This window comes from Aotus nancymaae, unplaced genomic scaffold (assembly GCF_030222135.1).
Source record: "Aotus nancymaae isolate 86718 unplaced genomic scaffold, 86718_ANA_hifiasm-v0.15.2.pri h1tg000057l, whole genome shotgun sequence".
Taxonomy (NCBI): Eukaryota; Metazoa; Chordata; class Mammalia; order Primates; family Aotidae; genus Aotus; species Aotus nancymaae.
Window position 1 is genome coordinate 40,293,134 of NW_026988471.1, and position 20,448 is coordinate 40,313,581.

Consider the following 20,448-nt stretch of genomic DNA (forward strand, 5'->3'; position numbering starts at 1 on the left):
CCGAACAGGGAGGTGTATTATTTTTCTCCTAAAATATTACAGAGAACAACACAGTACTGAGTGGAAAGTCATGTTATTTATACTCTGACTCTCATAATTGCACACTTTAACCTACCTATGTTTTGTATATATGTATGTTCTTATTGGTGTTTTCTTTTTTACATCAAGCTAAATAGTCTCAATTCTGTAGCCATTTTATGTTTCCTCTAACTTATTCATTCTTGCCTTCTTAGTCATTCCCCTCATATCACATTTTGGTTTGACAGTATTTTACTAGCAGAACTCAATGTAGACTGATCATCAAAAAAATGGTTCCCTGGGTTTGGAAACTACATGTCTATAAAGGTAGTCTAGGACAATGCTGGTCACATTAGCAGTCACCAAACACTATTGGTTAATTTCAAACTTGAACTTAACTATTCCACACAACCTATTCAGAAGCTGAGTCTCCTCCCTCTTATACTTTGACAGCTAAGACAAAAATATCAAAATTGAAATTATGAAGTTCACTAAGAACATCAAAAGACAGAGCAAATATAAAAACCAGATAATAGGACTCAAGAAGTATAACAAGAAACAAAGATTCATTCACACCTAAATAATACCTGAGAAATCATGGCAGTGCATCTCAGTACATATCAATGATTATAGTAACGACCCTGCATTGTTAATATTTCAGAAAACAAAAGAATGCACCATACTTTTTAGAAAAGTGACCCACCAAAATCATTTTAAGACTTATGTGTGGTAGGCTGCTCATTCTCATGAAGGTATAACATTCTCTTAAAAGGTTTTAGACACCTCTGAACCTTTAATAAATTCTCTTCAGTGTTTACTGAATAAGTTAAAATAGTGTACATCCAACGTTCTGGGAAAATTTAGCATAAACAAAACCTCAGAAGCAGTGATATTCCAACATTACTACTTATAAACAATCTTATATTGAACTCCTTCTATAATCTTGTACTTTTGCATATGTCATTTCTAATCAACAATACACACACAAAAAAATAGTGTTATGCCTATTTTAAAAATAAGGAAAACTAGACATTGAGAATTTAGAGTTTATTTTAATTGCCCAAGTTCACACAACATGTGAAGAGCTAGGATTGGCAGAGCTAGGATTCAAGTCCAGGCCTGTGTGATCTGAAAACTTGGGTATTACCCCCGATTCCATAATTCTTCAAGCAATGGTAAGTTTGTATAACAATAACTATCAAATTTATTTTGGAATCAGTTTGATTTGATTGCTTTTAAATTTTAAACATTCAGCATGTATGTTTGAACTTTGCAGCATCAGCTAATATTCATATGTTTGCAAAAAACAGAAAGACAAAAATGTGTGTCTTAAAATCTAATACCTATAACTAATAACTAGAATGGTTACATCAGTTGAAAATAAAGGGTAATAAAGCCTAGTAATATGTGTACTGTTTATAAATCATTTGGGGGAAAACTGAACGCACACACACAGACACAAACAGACACCAAGTACTGAACTGGCTCTTTTGTATGGTACTGACCTCCCTAATCCTCCATTTAGCATCATTTTCAGTTTGACTGTCCACTCTCCAAGCAGCCAAAACTGGAATAGAGGAGAAAGTTGGTTTTTACAGAGTCCAAGTCCCATTTCAGCACCTTCAGCTATTTCTGGCACCCTTGGTTTCCCACTTATCTTCCACCTCTAAAGGTCTATGGTGCTTTCTGCACACTGTCTAATTTCCAATAAGTGATGAAGAAGTGAGGACTTGATCCTGTCTCCTAGGAATATTTGCACACTATGGAATATCCAAACATAAAATCATTCGTGGCAATCATCTCCTTTAAGGCATCAATGTTGTAATGGTCATCCAAGTTATTAATGATCTGACTTCCAAAATAATACTACATATGATTCCAATAAAGCTGTCCCCAAGGTATGATAAAGGTAGAAGGTTTTAGTAACAATAATAAAAGCAGCCCAGGAGCACACTTAGAGAAATTCTGGTAATTCAACTCTCTTGAGGTAATTTATATTAATAACCATACGTAAAATTCAAAACCAAAGTATAGTTATTCATATAAAGGCTCTGAATTGCACAAATATGTGGGTGTGTGTATGTGTGTGTGAAACAGTTTTAATAGCAAATAAGTTCTTAAACAACCTGTTTCAACCTAAACCCAATGCTGAATGGGATGTTTTCCTAAAGTCCTGAAACTGGCAATAGGGCCAAAATCTGAAAACTAAGAGGCACTAAATATGTGATCCACATATTAAAAGAGAACCCACAAAGGCTGGAACCAGAAATGGCTTCTCCAGGAATTACAAGGAGACCACAGAAATGGCTTTTTACTACTCCGAGCCTTCTACCCCTACCCACCTTCCCTGCCATTGAGAATGGAGGCTGCAGACAGGTGAAAACAAAAAGGAGAGTTACAATTCTCATCTCCTATCCCCATCCCCAGCCAACATCAAAAGCCTTGTAAGAAGGGAGACTCCAAGGGAATCACTGTAAGGTAGGAGGAGACCATCTTTCCAATCAGTAGCAAGGCTGTGGCCAAGGGAGGGGATATGCTGATCTACCCCTGCACCTACAGAGAAAAGGGAACTGAGGAACGATGGCAAGCAGTGGGGGAGGGAGGGATGCCCAACAGGCAAGCAATCTTCATTTTCACCATCTGGTGTGCTCAAGGGTTAAATGAACAGCATGGAAGGTAGCTGGGCTGTAGCCATTTTGCTAGTGGCACCCTAAAAAATGCTGCCATTGAGTGGAAACACACACACACACACACACACACACACACACACACACACACACGCATATAAATACAGGTGCGAGAAGCCATGTAGTGAACGCTGATGGATTCCATTTAAAGTCAAACAGTGGGCAGAAGAGATGGAGTTTGAGTCATGTCTGCCAAGGTAGAAAGTTGTGCAGCAAAAAGACCCCATATCTCCCCACATCCCTTGTCCCCACCTGAGAACTCTCACACATGCGCACTATGAAAGGGTCAACAAGTGGATACTGTCATGCAGAGGGTGTAAACAACTAGTCCTTGTTAGCCAAAGAAGCAGCAGTGACCCAAAGGAAGGAGACTACAATTCTATAACTGTGGTCTCGTGTACAAAGAAACCCTCTTGCTCCTTCCCATCATCACACCCTGAGGATCTACAGCCTAGCCTGGGGAAGAAGGGAGGTGTAGAGCTCTGAATAAAACTTAAACTGGATAAAACATTTAGAAACTGAAAGTGACCAGGAAGTTACATGATACACGCAATTCTATTAAGGAACAGGAAAGGGATAGTCAGAAGATCTTAGTTGATATGTGCTACATTTTATAGTGAGCTTGAGTAAATATACTACTTGCAATAAAATCTTCACTCTTTTAAAATCTTAGGACTCACTTATAAAAAAATTACAAAATCAACTGTAAAAAAGGAAGAAGAATCTAGTTGAAGAAAATAATCATCATTATCACTATTTCATGTTTGTATTGGCAAAATACTGATACTGTTCAATGAATCATTTATCCCACTTTATTCTTAGCTGAACACTTTCATCACAGTGACAACTGAGAACACAATAATTATAAAACAATACTAAAGGCCCTATTCCTCTTTGTAGGTCAGCAGGGGGCTTATTTTATACTTAAGTATTTTTCAGGACTACTCTTCAATTTTTCTCAATTTGCAATCTGTAAGAAAACATTACTGAGATCTCTGTGACAGGAAGCTAAAGGTATATGAGCCCTTGCTGCCTTAACAACTGACTTATGAATTAGATGGAGGGACTAGTTCATTCACTCTCTTAAAGGACTATAACCTTTGTCTTTTCTATTTAAATAACTTTATGTCTGAAGACAAATTTATTTATTTCAAAAATATTTAAAACTATGCAAAACATAATTATGCAAAAACACCTACTAGGTGCTGAGTACTGTGCTAGGCATGGTGAGTATATAAAAAATAAGGCCGGGTGCCATGGCTCATGCCTGTAATCTCAGCCCGTTGGGAGGCCAAGGTGGGTGGATCACCTGAGGTCAGGAGTTCAAGACCAGCCTGACCAACATGATGAAACCTCGTCTCTACTAAAAATACAAAAAATAGCCGGGCATGGTGGCAGGTGCCTATAATCCCAGCTACTCGGGAGGCTGAGGCAGGAGAATCACTTGAACCTGGGAGGCGGAGGTTGCAGTGAACTGAGATCGAGTCACTGCACTCCAGCCTGGGCAATAAAGTGAGACCCTGTGTCAAAAATAACTAAATAACTAAAAATAAATAAAAATAAAAATAATAAAATCAAACACACAAAAATAGTGAACAAAACAAAACAATTATGCAATCTAATGCTAAAAGTAACGGAAGAGAATTTATTGAAGATCATGCATCCAGGCATGCTTCATAGAGAAAATTTCAACTTGCTAAGAGAATTAATGTTATCTTTTTGTTTATTAAGTACATATACCTTGATAAATTATTTTTAAAATTAACCTTGGCATATTATATATTTCTGCTGATTGTATTTCACCTGACCCCAATATCCTAATCAATCATTTGAAATGCAAACAGTAAAGATCCAGCTTACACAATAGGATGAGAATTTTATGAGGTCATTTCCACTGGAGAAAAGTCATCTGGGACTCCAAATCAGGTATTTAATTATTTTGTATACTAGCTAAGTTCCACAAAATAAAGCATTTTGTTACAAAATACATTTAACATCAATAAGGCTCTATGTTTGTATTCCGAAGGAGACAATGTAACCAATGAAACAGGAGTAGTTACAGCTCTAGTCCTAAAGTAATTTTTTTTTAATCTTCTTTTTTTTTCTTTGACTTCTAGGGTACATGTGCAGATCTTGCAGGATTGTTACATAGGTATACACATACCATGGTGGTTTGCTGCTTCCATCCCCCTGTCACCTACATTAGGTATTTCTCCTGTCACCCCTCTCTAATCTCCCCACCCCTGCTATCCCTCTTCTAGCCCCCTCACCATCCAACAGTCCCCAGTGTGTGATATTCCCCTCCCTGTGTTCTTGTGTTCTCATTGTTCAACACCCACTTATGAGTGAGAACATGTGGTGTTTGGTTTTCTGTTTTTGTGTCAGTTAGCTGAGAATGATGGTGTACAGCTTCATCCATGTCCATGCAAAGGACATGAACTCATCCCTTTTATGGCTGCATAGTATTCCATGGTGTATATGTGCCACATTTTCTTTATCCAGTCTATCACTGATAGGCACTACAACGTCCGCCTCCCAGGTTCAAGCAATTCTCCTGCCTCAGCCTCCACAGTAACTGGGACTACAGGCACACACCACCACGCCCAGCTAATTTTTGTATTTTTAGTAGAGATGGGGTTTCACCATGTTGGCCAGGATGGTCTCAATCTCTTGACCTCATGATCCGCCCACCTCAGCCTTCCAAAGAGCTAGGATTACAGGCATGAGCCACCGCGCCCAGCCTGGGGTCTTCTAAATATACAATCATGTCATCTGCAAATACAGACAATTTGACTTCCTCTTTTCCTAATTGAATACCCTTCATTTCTTTTTCTTGCCTGATTGCTCTGGCTACAACTTCCAATATTATGTTGAATAAGAATGGTTAGAGAGGGCATCCTTATCTAGTGCCAGATTTCAAAGAGGATGCTTCCAGTTTTTGTCCATTCTGTATGATACTGGCTGTGGGTTTTTCATAAATAGCTTTTATTATTTTGAGGTATGTTCCATGGATACCTAGTTTATTGAGAGTATTTAGCATAAAGGGCTGTTGAATTTTGTCAAAGGCCTTCTCTGCATCTATTGAGATAATCATGTGGTTTTTGCCTTTGGTTCTGTTTATGTGATGGATTATGTTTGTAGATTTGCATATGTTGAACCAGCCTTGCATCCCCAGGATGAAGCTTACTTGATCGTGATGGATAAACTTTTTGATGTGCTGTTGCAATTGGTTTGCCAGTATTTTACTGAAGATTTTTGCATCTATGTTCATCATGGTTATTGACCTGAATTTTTTTTTTTTTAGTTGTGTCTCTGCCAGGTTTTGGTATCAGGATGATGTCTCATAAAATGAGTTAGGGAGGATTCTCTCTTTTTGTATTGTTTGGAATAGTTTCAGAAGGAATGGTACCAGCTCCTCTTCGTACATCTGGTAGAATTCGGCTGTGAACCCCATCTGGACCTGGACTTTTTGGTTGGTAGGCTACTAATTGCTGCCTCAACTTCAGCCCTTGTTATTGGTCTATTCAGGGATTCAACTTCTTCCTGGTTTAATCCTGGGAGGTTGTCAGTGCCCAGGAATTTATCCATCTCTTCTAGATTTACTGGTTTATGTGCATAGAGTTGTTTGTAGTAATCTCTGATGGTAGTTTGTATTTCTTTGGAATTGGTGGTGATATCTCCTTTATCATTTTTTATTCTATCTATTTGATTCTTCTCTCTTTTGTTTTTTATTGGTCTGGCTAGCAGTCTATTTTGTTGATCTTTTCAAAAAACCACCTCCTGGATTTATTGATTTTTTGAAGGGTTTTTTGTGTCTCTATCTCCTTCAGTTATGCCCAGCTGCTATGTAAACTTACTTGAGATTTTGTTTACACAGATAAAGTTAGAACTGCCTCGGTAATGGCGGACTGCCTCGGTAATGGTGGACTGCCTCGGTAATGGCAGATGCCCTTCCCCCTACCGAGTTCGACCGTCCCAGGTCGAGCTCAAACTGTTTTGGTAGCTGCAAAACTCTCAAACCAGTGGGCTTCAGTTTGCTTGTCTTTATGGGGGTGGGATCCACTGAGCCAGCTCACATAGTTCCCTGCCTTCAGCCCCCTTTTTGTTCAGGGGAATGGGCAGCTCTGTCTTGAAGGCATTCCAGGAGCCAGTTAAAATGGCTACCCAGATTTGTGTTAGAAATCCGTGGTGCCAGCTGAAACAGCCGCCCAGATTTGTGCTGGAAACCCATGGCGCTCGTCAGCCGGCAGGAATCTTCTGGTCTGTGGGCTGTAAAGACAAGACTGTGGGAGAAGCGCAGTATCTGAACTGGTGTGCCAGAGTGGCCAGAAAAGTCCCTGATGGCCTGTGTTGGGTAGGAAGGGGGGTCCTTCAGCCCACTGCACTTCCTGGGTGAGGCAGCACCCCATCCTGCCTCGGTTTGCCCTCCTTGGACTACAACCACTGTCCAACCAGTCCCATTGAGATGAACCTGGTACCTCGTTGGAAATGTGGCAATCCTCTGCATCGCTCTCACTGGGAACTGCACTAGAGAGCTGTTCCTATTTAGCCATCTTGGCACAAGTTATTTTTATTGATTATATATATTAGGACAGATTACTGTTGACTAATGATTTGTAATATTAAGAAGCCCTTGAGTGGGTATGTCAGTTTAATATATTCAGACTTTTAATGCAAGTCGATTATTGCTCATAATATATATAAAGCTTCATGAATTGGCTATTTCTTTTATGTTTATTATTGGCAAAAGGTCTTTTACTAAAATGTGCTTAGTCATAAATAATGCATAATAATATCTGTGGTTTTGAAATTTATACAAATGTTATTGTGCTAAGTATCCTTTGGCAATTTGATCTTGCACTCCACATCATGGTGTTGAGATACACGCTATCTCCTGGGAAAGGAGAGATAAAAAGAAAGGATAGGGTTGGGGCTTTAGCTGTATTTGTAATATGTATTTCTTTAAGAAAGGTGGTGGGGAAGAGAGGAGGAAGAAGGGAAGGGAAGTGGTGAGACACAGAAAGAGAGAGATTTAAAGCAAATATGGCCAGTTAATAATTCTTCAAATTGAGTAGGGGATATATACATATCAGTTATATGTTTTAAACCATTTTATATGTTCAAATATCTCTTGCCAACATTAAAATATCCTTTAAACTAAGTAATGTAACATGTCACAGAAAAATGTTGTAAATGCATTCCCAAACCCATATGAAGAAATAGTGTTCAAGTAAGCCTGAATATTTGTTAAGACAGGTCTCCTACAGCTTTATAATAATTGATCTTTATTATTCAAGTACTTATCAAGTTCAAGGTATTGAAATTGAAGACAATAAAACTCTATCCTTTAAAAAGTGCTTCTGGAGATTTCCTCATTAACAGACTTAGCTAGACCACAGTGATTTAAAATGCCCCAATCTTTTGCTAATATTTGATTTGATGGTCCCTGTAGAAATAAAATCCAACAACATCCTAAGTGAAATGACAAGCTTTTCTAAAGTGGAATGCCCCAGACTAAAGCTATGCAATATTTTCTAGGACTTTTTACAAGGACAATGACCAATAATTGGTTTTTTTTTTTTTTTTTTTTGAGACGGAGTCTCGCTCTTGTTACCCAGGCTGGAGTGCAATGGCGCGATCTCGGCTCACCGCAACCTCCGCCTCCTGGGTTCAGGCAATTCTCCTGCCTCAGCCTCCTGAGTAGCTGGGATTACAGGCACGCGCCACCGTGCCCAGCTAATTTTTTTTTTGTATTAATAGAGACGGGGTTTCACAATGTTGACCAGGATGGTCTCGATCTCTCGACCTCGTGATCCACCCGCCTCGGCCTCCCAAAGTGCTGGGATTACAGGCTTGAGCCACCGCGCCCGGCCAATAATTGGTATTTATGTCTGTTACTGATGAACGGATTAGACATCTGGATACATCTTAATGAACTGAAAGGCAAAAATTGGATTAGTCCCTTGGAAACCAAGTAAAGTATGGCTCCCCATGGCTCCAAACCATGAGAACAACAATAGTAACATGGAAAAGAAGAGCTCACTTTTCCTACAGACCAAGACTCCATTGCTGCCAAAGCTTCAGAAGCCCACAGACCACCACTATTGCAAGCCATAGCCACACAACAGCCTTACTTTATAGTCAATGTACTGCATTCTTTGTTCTTAAGGATTAAAAATATGTAAACCTAATTTGTTGGCAGACTCTTGTTTCGAGTTCATTACTGTTCTGTAAATATCCCTTTGCTGTCTCTGTAACAATTACAAGCTCCTCTGAACATGTTATGCCAATTTCCTGTTTGACCTCAGGGCAGCAGTGAGGGGAAGCATTTACAGTACTTTTTCTTCCATGTAACTCCAAGGCAGCCACAGTTCGACATGGAGGCAGGCTCCACTTTCCTTCTTTCTCTCTATCATCTTCACCGTCCTCATGCACAAGTGTGTCAGAATTTCTATAGGGCTTGGAATAATTCAAGAGAATAACAACTTAAGGAGGAACTTAAATATTAAAAATAGCAAATATTGTTTGTCATATGGCAGGAGACGGAAAGAAGGATCTGAGAAATTAAAACCATCTCAAGCAACTCCTTTAGGGAGGGTATCTCTTGTCTTATGTGAACATTTTCCTATTAGCTTTAAACTGCTTCAATCTTCCAACCTTCCCCAGGAGAATTTCCATTTTTTTAAATATCCAGAGAGATTAATCTGTCTTCAGAATACACCTCTCCTTTCCCCTGCAGTACATTTCTGCAGTGGAAGGGGATCTGCCAGAGATAACTGTTAACAAGCACCCAAAGTGCCTAAAGCCAGTCTGCCTTTAGAATCACAGACACACACACACACACACACACACACACACACACACACACACACACACACACACAGAGGGAGAGAGAATAATGACAAGTATTACTTCTGAAAGTCAACACTGTCTAAAGCCATAAAGAGGATAAAAAAAATTCCTATAACTACTTCATAATTTGTGATATTCTTCTCCCACAAAATAGCCATTATATTTCTTGTTTATCATCATTCAAATTGTGCCTAAGTCATGCTTTTACCAATCCATATACCTTATTACAACTGATCTCTTAGCTACACAAGGAGAAGCTGGAGGAGTTTTCAGAAACGCTTAGTGAAGGGCCTGACATTCTCCTCAGAAAAGCAAAAGTATTACATTTCTGGTAGAAAATGATTATGTATAAACTCTGGATAAAGATACTATCTAGACACATAATTTTTTCTCTTAATGCCGTCATCATCAGGAAAGATTATACCCAAAGCTTTAACTATGAGGTCTGTAGTACTCATTAAATATCTTTAAGGTATTTAGCATTTTGACATAAGATTTGCAGACCACTGAGAAAAGAAAAACAAAATATCTCTTCCTGAGGCATCTTAAAACTGTTTTCCAATACTTTGTCAGAACTGGATGTTACCAGGCTTCTATTACTGTATTCTCCCTTTGGAACACTTAGAGTAACATGATTAAAAGATTAGGCATATGTCACACACACAAAAAAAAACTGGACTTGAATGTTATTGATTAGTGTGGATCAGAAATGTGGAAATCAAACATGGCTGGCCAACATGGCAAACAAAAGCCCTTCCAGGTGTATAACTCATCATCTCCACAAAAGGCAAAAAAAAAACCCTGATCATCAGGCATAGGAAAATCAATGATGGGTCAATGCCTATAAAACACCAGGCCAACCCTGACAATCTCTACCTCCACCTCACACATCACCATCTTCTATCTAAAGCCAGTGTCTGCTTTTGCTCTCCATCTTTACTGAAAAGCATCACACCTGGGATTCTTCTCTCTCTTTCCTACACCGTGAAATTTACATTCTCTACTAGATTACTGGGCTATTTCCATTAAAAACTTAGCAAATATCATACTACATACTGTTATTTCTCATATCCCAAAATAGATTTGTTTGACCCCACTTCCCTGACCACTCTTACCTCATTTGCAGCAAAACTCCCCAAAAGAATCTTATTCTTCCAGTTCTCTCCTCCTACTCCTAGCTATGTTAACTTCGAGCATTCCACCTAAGTATTTCAGCCACAGCCACCAACGACCTCTATGCTTGTGCCAGTTATTAAGCTATTGTCTCTTGATTCCACATCCATCCATGCCTTCTGTTCTCTTCCCTGTGATGCTGGGGCTAGAACACTAAAAAATATACATTATTTATCAGCTATTCATTGTCAGACTCTGCTAATAAGGGCACCAGAGGAAAGCTGTAAGGCTGTGGGAGGAACACTAGACTTGCTCCTTCATATTCTGCCAGCAGTGCCAACAAAAGCTGTCTGCCCTGGCAGCAGGCAGTTGGTTCCAGATTTTACCATTATTACACACTCCAGAACCAGCCTCATCCTATCTCCTCAGAGATGCCTGTACAAGGGAGAAGGAAGCACTTTCTCCTGTGAGGTCCATGCTCCAGCTCTAAAAGGTTCTTTCTGCAAGCTTCAAGTTTCTGACACCAAGACCTTCCCTTTGTCTCTCTACCCTATGGAGGGCAGACACTTCCTAAAGTTACCTGAAGTTTTCCCTTTTTTCCCTGTGTATGTCTCTTGTAGCTCTTCAACCAATTCCCTTTGTTATTTCTATCAAACAACTAATGCCCTTTCTTTTTTTTCAGCCTTACTTAGGTACAACTGACAAAACTGTATATACTCAAGATGTGCAATTTGATTATTTGATATACATAAATACATTGTGATATTGTTACTGAAACACCAGGGGTTCGGTCTAGGTCTTGCTGCTCACCACAGAGAAAGCCAATGACTGAGACAAGGAGTGTTGCCAAGGAAGAAGGCTTTAATCAGGTGCTGCAGCCAAGGAGATGGGAGATCAGTCTCCCCATCTCCCTAGCCAATTAAAACTAGAGGTTTATGTTGCAGGCAAGAAATGTAACAATGTGTAAAAAAACAGGAACTAAGGAAGGGCAAGGAAGCAATCATGACAAATGAGGGGTCTGGCATGCATCTCATTACCTGGCTGTGGTAATCTGGTGAGTTTCAGTTCTTTGATACTTTTTTTTTGAAAGGCCTAAAGGCCGTTTCCTGAGGAAGGAATTCAGACAAAACAAATTTCAAGCATTAAGACCAGAAGGGTCAATTTCTATATTTATCTAAAAAATAAAACTATCTATGGGACTATTGGGTTGGTTTCAAATGATTACCACAATCAAGTTAATTAACACATCCATCACATCACATAGTTACCATTTGTGTGTATGTGTGTGTGTGTATGTGTGTGTGTGGTGAAGACACTAAAGATCTACTTTCTTAGAAAATTTCAAGCATACAATATTATCAACTGCAGTGGCCACACTATGCATTAGCTCTCCAGAGCTTATTCATCTTAGAACTGAAAGTTTGCACCCTTTGACCAATATCTTCCCAGTTCCTCTACTCCCCAGATCCTGGAAACCACCTTTCTACTCTTTTTGTTTCTATGAGTTTAACTGTTATTGATTCCACATATAAGTTAGATCATACAGTATTTGTATGTCTGTGTCTGAATTGTTTTATTTAGCATAATGTCCTCCAGGCTTATCCAGGCTGTTGCAAATGTCATAATGTCTTTCTTTTAATAGCTGAATAATATTCTATTGCATGTATACCACATTTTCTTTATTCATTAATCTATTGACACACACTAAAAGATCATTTCTATGTCTTGGCTATTAGGAATAATGCTGCAACATATGTGGGGATGTAGATATCTCTTCAAGATATTGATTTCATTTCCTTTAGATACATACATAGAAATGGGATTGCTATATCATATAGTAGCTGTTTTTAATTTTTCAGGAATTTCCACACTGTTTTTCATAACGGCTGTACCAATTTACATTACCACCAAGTGTACAAAGGCTCCCTTTCCTTCATACCCTTGCCAACACTTCTTATCTCTTATCTTTTTGACCGTAACTGTTGCAAAATGTATGAGGTGATGTCTCATTGTGGTTTTGATTTGCATGCCCCTGATGGTTAGTGATATGGATCACCTATTAATAATACCTGCTGGCCATTTTTTCCTGCTTTCCAGACTTGAACTTGTTTAATACAGTGCTGCTAAATCCATGAGTCAGTTTACTGTCCTCATCTACTCTAGACCTTCAAATAGCTATAGACACAGTTGATCACTCTCCCTCAACTCTTTTCAGTTGACTCCCAGGACCCTACAATCTTGGTTTCCCTCCTATCTTACCAATCACTATTTCTCAGATCCCTGCGCTAATGTATACTCTTTTATCTGAGACGATAGATCCTCAGTGCCCAGTTCCTGGTCCTCCTCTCTCTAGCTCATTATCATGATCTCACATAGGTCCATGGCTTAAAAAGCCAACTATAACTCCCAAATTTTTATCTTTAGTCAGATTATCCCCAATTCCAAATGTATAAATTAATTTTTTACTTGACATCGACACTTTTACATATGTAAGACATCCAAAGCTGAACCCCTGATCTTCCACCACCCCAAAATCTTTCCCACCACCAACCACCCCCATCTCAGTAAAAACTCCATTATACCAACTTCTCTAGCTATAAGCTTGTCATTTTCCTTGGTATTTCTCTTATTCCACATTCAGTCCTGTTGCCACCACCTTCAAAGTATACCCAGAATTGGACCACTTTGCACTGGTTTCCTGCCCCTGCTCTAGTCTGAACCACTATCATCTGTCACTTGATTTATTGCAATAGGCTCCTTGCTGTTCCCTCCGCTTCTCCCCTCAGCCAAGTGCCAAGAATAATCCTTTCAATCACAAACTAGATCATTTCACTCTTCTGCTTAAAGCTCTCCAGGAGCTACACTGTTCACTCACAGTAAAGGCTGCAGTCCTCACAGTGGCCTGTGAGGCCCTACATGATCTTTCCCTACTTTCATCCCATACCTCTACCTCTTAATATTTCCCACCCCCACCATTCCTGTACCCCGATCCAATGGTCCACTGGCTGTTTCTCACACACTTCAGGTGTGCTCTGACCTAGGGCCTTCGTTCTAGCTGGTCCTTCCTCTAGAATCCCCTTCCCCAGGATTGCCTAAGTCCCTGCCCTGCTTTCAGACTTTATTCAAATCTTCCTTTTTCAGTGACCACTCAATTATTATTACAAACTGCCTACCCTCCACTCTACCTCTTACTATTGGAACACTTTTAATTCCTTTTATCATGTTTTCCTTTAATGTCATCACTACCTATTTCCACTAAATAAGCTCCATAAAAACAGAAAATCCTGTATGTTTTGCTTGCTAATGTATCTGAAGCACTAAAACAGTGCCTGGCTTAGAATAAGCACTGAAGGAAAAAAATGTTGAATAAAAGAATAAATTGATAGTCAGCTAGCAGGCTGATAAATCTAGTACCTTGGACTACCAGAAAAGAAAAATAGACTCTAAAAGGAGCTTTCCCCATGTTTTTCTCTATTTGTTTTTAATTTTTAAAGGAATCTCCACATTGTTTAATGCCTGTACCAATTTACACTACCACCAAGTGTACAAAGGCTCCCTTTTCTTCATACCCTTGTCAACACTTGTTATCTATTATCTTTTTGACAGTAGCTGTTGTAAAATGTATGAGGTGATATCTCTTGTGGTTTTTCAGAAATATTGCTGATTGAGTGAAGAGAACAAAAAAGGGTAACTCCATAATTACATTATTCTAACTATTGAAACCAAATATAGTGATTAATCATCTCTCTTCATTGCTCATAGATTCAGTGTGGAAATCTGATTTCCAGCTTATCTGATGAGCTTAGACATTTTAGCAAACCACCTCAGGTGGTGGCAGGACAGATCAGAAGAGAAGATGAAAATTTAGGGCCGGGCGTGGTGGCTCACACCTGTAATCCCAGCACTTTGAGAGGCCGAGGCAAGCAGATCAGGAGTTCAAGACCAGCCTGGCCAACATGGTGAAACCCCATCTCTACCAAAAATACAAGAATTAACAGGATGTGGTGGTTAACACCTGTAATCCCAGCTACTCAGGAGGCTGAGGCACGAGAATCGCTTGAACCCGGGAGGTGAAGGTTGCAATAAGCTGAGATCACACCACTTCCAGGCTCCATTCCAAAAAAAAAAAAAAAAAAAAAGATAAAAATTTGGTTTGTATGGGTGAGGTGTAGCAAGAATACTATGACAAACTTTTCGTGAAGAGAACAGAATATAGAGTTAGAAACCTTGTCAGTGACTTAGTACCATGAAAGATTTGATGATGGTAGAGTAGGCTATATTTAGTTGCTAGAGTATTTGAAATTAGACACAATCTCAGGAAAGTCACAATCTCCCAAGGCCCCTGTTTCACACCAAGAAAATTTAAAAATTTGAAAGTCTGTAAGGCTTCTTTTAGCTCTGTAAGAACTAAGATTGGGCTCCATGAGGCCAGTGGAAGAATGATAATACTGAACAAGTGAATTACCAACCTGTGCCACAGGTCAGGTTCCTAGAATACAAACTGAGTGGATGTGAGCATGTGGGCTAATAACGGAGGTTTTGTGGATCAACATCTATGAAAGGGAAAGGGCAGGACGGAAAAAAGGAGAAGTTAAGCTGTAATACAGGTCTTGTGAAGGCTCAGCCCTCTGCATGGAAAACTCTGAAGATAGTATGACCCTTCAAAACTGTCTTGAATTGGAGCAAGAAGGCTTGCGATTTACATCCCCCTGACAGACCATCATTAGATGTGGTTCTACTGGGAAGGAAGTGTAACCTTGGATAACGCAGTTCTCTTCCACTGATGTAATCTTCACAGAAGGCTGATAGGTGAGAAGTGTCTGCCACAGCACTAACAGCAAGTGAAGAGGGTCAGAGTAGCCACCATGGGCCACCTGTGGACCTGCTAACCAGAGATCAGATTGGCCTCAAGTTCTGAAACAGTGTTCAACCTATCACTCGTGGTTAAATGACATGAGCTCTGATCATTACAGACACAAAGGACAAGAAGCTAGACAAGTTATGAAATTTTCAAAATAAATACTCCATTTTCCAAGCTCTAAAATATATTCACATTAAAATATGCATGGGATATATTGTTATCTCTTAAGGTAGTTATTTGAGGTACGAAGTTGTCATGATGTATGGTTTCTTCCATTCTGCATTAATCAAAGTCTCCAGTGATCTCATTCTGAGCACTATTGCAGACATTGTGGTCTAGACACAACAATATCTATGAATGCAAATATAAACCTAAAGCCTTGATTACAGCTGAAATCAATTAAATGTAATCTACATCTAAACACTCCATGGGAAAATCATTAGGGCACCACCCTAACTCATGTATACTTGCTCAGAAAATATTTTTCAACCATGTAGTATATGCCAAGCACTTTTGAAAACCCAGGGGCTATAAACAAACATAAATTGCATGGAGCTTACATTCTACTAGAGTCGCACTAACGACCCATGGTCATCTAACACAGCCAGGGCAGTGGAGATCAGGAGACAGGGTGAGCTCTATGCAGAAACTATGGATAAGTTGAGAAAACTTATCAGTTATCTTCTGGACTGTCATTATCCTGCCCACCTACCTTTGCATCAAAATACATTACATACATACCCAGGACTCTAATGCTCTTCAGACAGAAGCTGCATGTACTAGCTTCCAACTGTTTTCCCCACCTCCTTTCCATGACTCCTCCCTTATCAACATCCATAAGTGACCTCAGCTCACCACTTCCAGGAAAGATTCAGTAAGTGCATTGTCACCCAAGGCTTAATAACTAACTGAAGCTTAATTTTGTTATCCTTCCTCAAAGATCATTGGTCCAACATGTAATATATATTGTAGAATTTCAGGCACCAGAGATATGCTGATGGGAAAGAAATCTTGGTATCCCAAAATCTTACTAAATAGAGAATTCTTGCTCAGTCCAAGCAGAAAAATAATCCTGTTTGGTTCTCTGGGATGGCAAAATCATTAAGATATGACTTGATAGCTTGACTAAAGATTAATATCTGGAAATTTGTAAAACTCTCAGAAGATTTATGTAGATTTTCTCTCTGCTCTCTCAAATGTCAGCCACTTTTCAACGCAGTGCTGTTTTGGGCTTTTACAATAACTGCTGCATTGAAACTATTTTAATCAAAGTTACCCAATGTTTTATTGCTAAATCATTGGAGAATTTTCTGACTTCAGATTGACTTCTCTGTAACTCTTGACACTTTTGGCCATTTTCTTCTTAAAACTCAGTGGCTTTCCTGTGTTTCTCCTACTTCTCTGTTTCATCCTTCACAGTATCCTTGTGGAATCTTCTTTTCTACCCATCCCTTAAATGTCAGAATTTTCCAGAGTTTTCTTCAGCTCTCATTTTAGTCTAAAACCTCTCCTAGTATAAACTTACCCATTTCCTTTACTTTAACTATTATAAACATACATATGCCAATAGTTCTCAAATCTGTATTTTCAACCCTAATCTCTTAGTTCCCCATCCGTATTTCCAACACCCTACCTGAACACTTCCTCTATGATGTTCCACAGAGATCTCAAACTTAACACACACGAAATTATTCTCCTATTCTACTTTGTTTCCAACAAAATCAGCCTTCTTCTTGAGATTCCAATACCAATAAATGGCATTTCTACCCATCAAATTGCCCAGACCAAAAATGTAAGAGTGTAAGGATACTTTTCTTTCTGATAGCCTTCTAATCTAATCAGGCACCAAGTCCTATTGATTCTAGTTCCTTAGTATCTTTCTAAGCATCCACTGATTTCTAGCCCCAATGTTACTTCTTTCACGTCATTCATCTTTCTGGATTACTTTGTCAAACAGCAACATATCATCTTGGTTTAGAGCATGGATTCTGGAGCCAGATTGTCTGAATTCAAATCCCTGTTCTGCCTCTCACTGACTTACGATCTTGGGCAACTACTTAATTTCTCTGTATCTTATCTATAAATCAAGATAATAAAAGAAAATAGCAACCCACCTGGTAAGATTGCTGTGAGGATTAAATGGATTAACATATGCAAAGTGCTTGGGAGTATGCCTGGCTTATAGTGAGCACTCAGGAAGTGTGAACTGTTTATTAGCAAGAATCAGCCACCTAGCTGGTTTCCCTTCTCCAGTCTCACCCCTTCCCAATCTGTTCCCTAGTTGGCAGCAAAAGTGAACTTTCTAAAATAAAAATTCAGTTCATGTCACTCCCTGGCTTTAAATATTCTGTGTCTCACTCACTTATTCACCATTCCCAAGCTCTTCAAGACTGATGGTTCCCCTATGAGTTTCTACAACATATTTTGCATACCCATATGATAGCACTTATCAGACTGAATTTTATTTGTCTGTTTCCTTATTGATCTGTCCTGTAAGACTTTATAAAACTACTTATCTATATTGAATACCTATCGAGCACACAATAGGTATTCAAGTAAATAGGTATATTGAATACCTATCCAGCACACAATAGATACTCAAGTAAAACTCAATGAATAAATGCAGTTTATAACTTACCTTGAATCTCAACTAAGAAAAATATTCAAAAAGCTTGTACTCTTCCATGTGTAGTCAACCAACTGAAACCCAGAAACTATGGATAACAAAGCTTTCTGCATTAAAATCACCCACTAATTACATCAGCATTTTCTCTAGGTTTAGAGGATCTGTGTGGGGAATACTTATAAAAGTTCCACTCTCTCTTATATATTATCTCAGGAATACATAATTAGAACTAAAACTTGTCTGGATTTCTACTTAAAAATACTGATTTTTTTTTTCCTTGTTGTTAAATTGATTTGGGATTTTTCTGTTAAACGTGGAGCTGAAAAGGGAGAAACCTTGATGTGAATCTTGAAACTTAAGTATCCCTTCATTTCTCCCAACAAAAGTCATATTTAATACAGTAAAGAGAAGATGACTTGCAAAACCAAGGTTATTCCCCTGTTCAAATATCTGGGCAGAAAATGGAATATACCTTTCTCTCCACAAGCAGCCCCAAATTATTTTGAATTGAGAGGAAGAACATATGACTTTAACTTTCTGGACAAACTAAACAAATTTAAGGTAAAGAATATAAAGTCTGAGTCCACAGCAAATTATCCAAAATATTAATACCTGTAAAGAGAAAGAGTAGGACATGCCTCTGAGATGCACTAGGACATCAAGTATATAGGGCCCAGGAAAGAGACAGACACTTCTAACCACATGGTCAGAAAGTATATTCTGAGCTTGAATAGCAGATTATATATATAGAGAGAGAGAGAGGAAACATGATTTCAGCTTTTGAAATGGTCTCCATTAATGATAATATAACAATAATAATAACAGCTAAACTTATATAGTATTCCAACCCTGGCACATTAACTTACTTAATCTTAACAGAAATCCATGCAATAGGGGTTTACACTAACTATTCCATTATAGATGGGGGAACTCAGGCATGAAAAGTATAGTAACTTGCACAAGGTTTCAGTTTATGAGTGGCTAAGCTGACACTGAACTCAGGCTTACCCTGTATAACACCATGCAAAATAGCCTCTCACTAAGCAATTCCAAGTCACTTGACTAACATTCCCTTTCAACAAATTGCATAGATCTCCTATTACACGGAGATGTCGTGGTGAATAGGTTAACAGAGATACCATAATGGAGAAGATGATAAAAATAACAAGGAATAACACAAAAGGGTCAGGAATGTTTGGGCAAGAAAAGTGTGGAGTGCTGAAGGAGGAGAGCAGGGCCCCTCATCTGGTCCAGTAATATGGGAAAGCCTTCTCACAGAAAGCAAGATGAAGGTGAATCTAAAAAGATAAGTAGGAATTTTTCTGTTAAAAAAAGGGAAGATGAATTCATATGTATGTGAGGAACTAGCAGAAATCTCATAAAGCAAGCTTGTCCAACCCATGGGCCGTGAGCTGCATGTGGCCTAGGATGGCTTTGAATGAGGCCCAACAAAATTTGTAAACTTTCTTAAAATTTTTTGAGATTTATGCAGTAACTCTTTGGTTTTTTTCGGCTCATCAGCTATCGTTAGTGTATTTTATGTGTGGCCCACGACATTTCTTCTTCCAATGGAGCCCAGGAAAGCCAAAAGATTGGACACCCTGTAAAGGCTGGAGCAGAGAGAACAAAGTAAAGTAACAGATGAGGCTGCTGACAAAATTGGCCGTATTAAGCACTTGAACACGGTGGGAAAGGCAATGAAAAGTCACTGGAGAGTTTTCTGCAAAGGAAATCTTCTAATAGCTGCCGTATGGTAATTGTATTGGAGAATGGCAAGAGAATAAATAGGAAGGAAACTATTTCAGTATTCTATGTATGAGTTCTAGCATGCAATGGTGGGGATGGAGAGAAGATGATATATCTGATAAACATTTATGAGATAAGATCCACAGGACTTAGCAATGTATTGGGTGTGGTGGGTACGAAAGAAAGAGAAACCAAGGGTGACATTCAAGAGGCAGCATAAAGAGGGCAATGGAGTATTTAAGACAATGAGCCCTTGCATCAGCATCTGATGGAAAACGACAAATGAAAACATAAAACGTGCCAATACATAATCATTTAATGCAGAAGAGAACAGATTGATAGAGATATCAGGAAAATATGAACATTTGAGATGTAGAACATTAAAGGATTAAAAACAGAGAAACAACTGCTGAAATTGTGAGTACATGCACATGGGACGTATCTGAACAACATTTCTCAATATTCAGAGGAGGTAGCATAGAAAAGCAGAAATTGTGGTATTTAAATGCAGAATGTGAATAAGAGCCAATACTAATGAGTCTTAC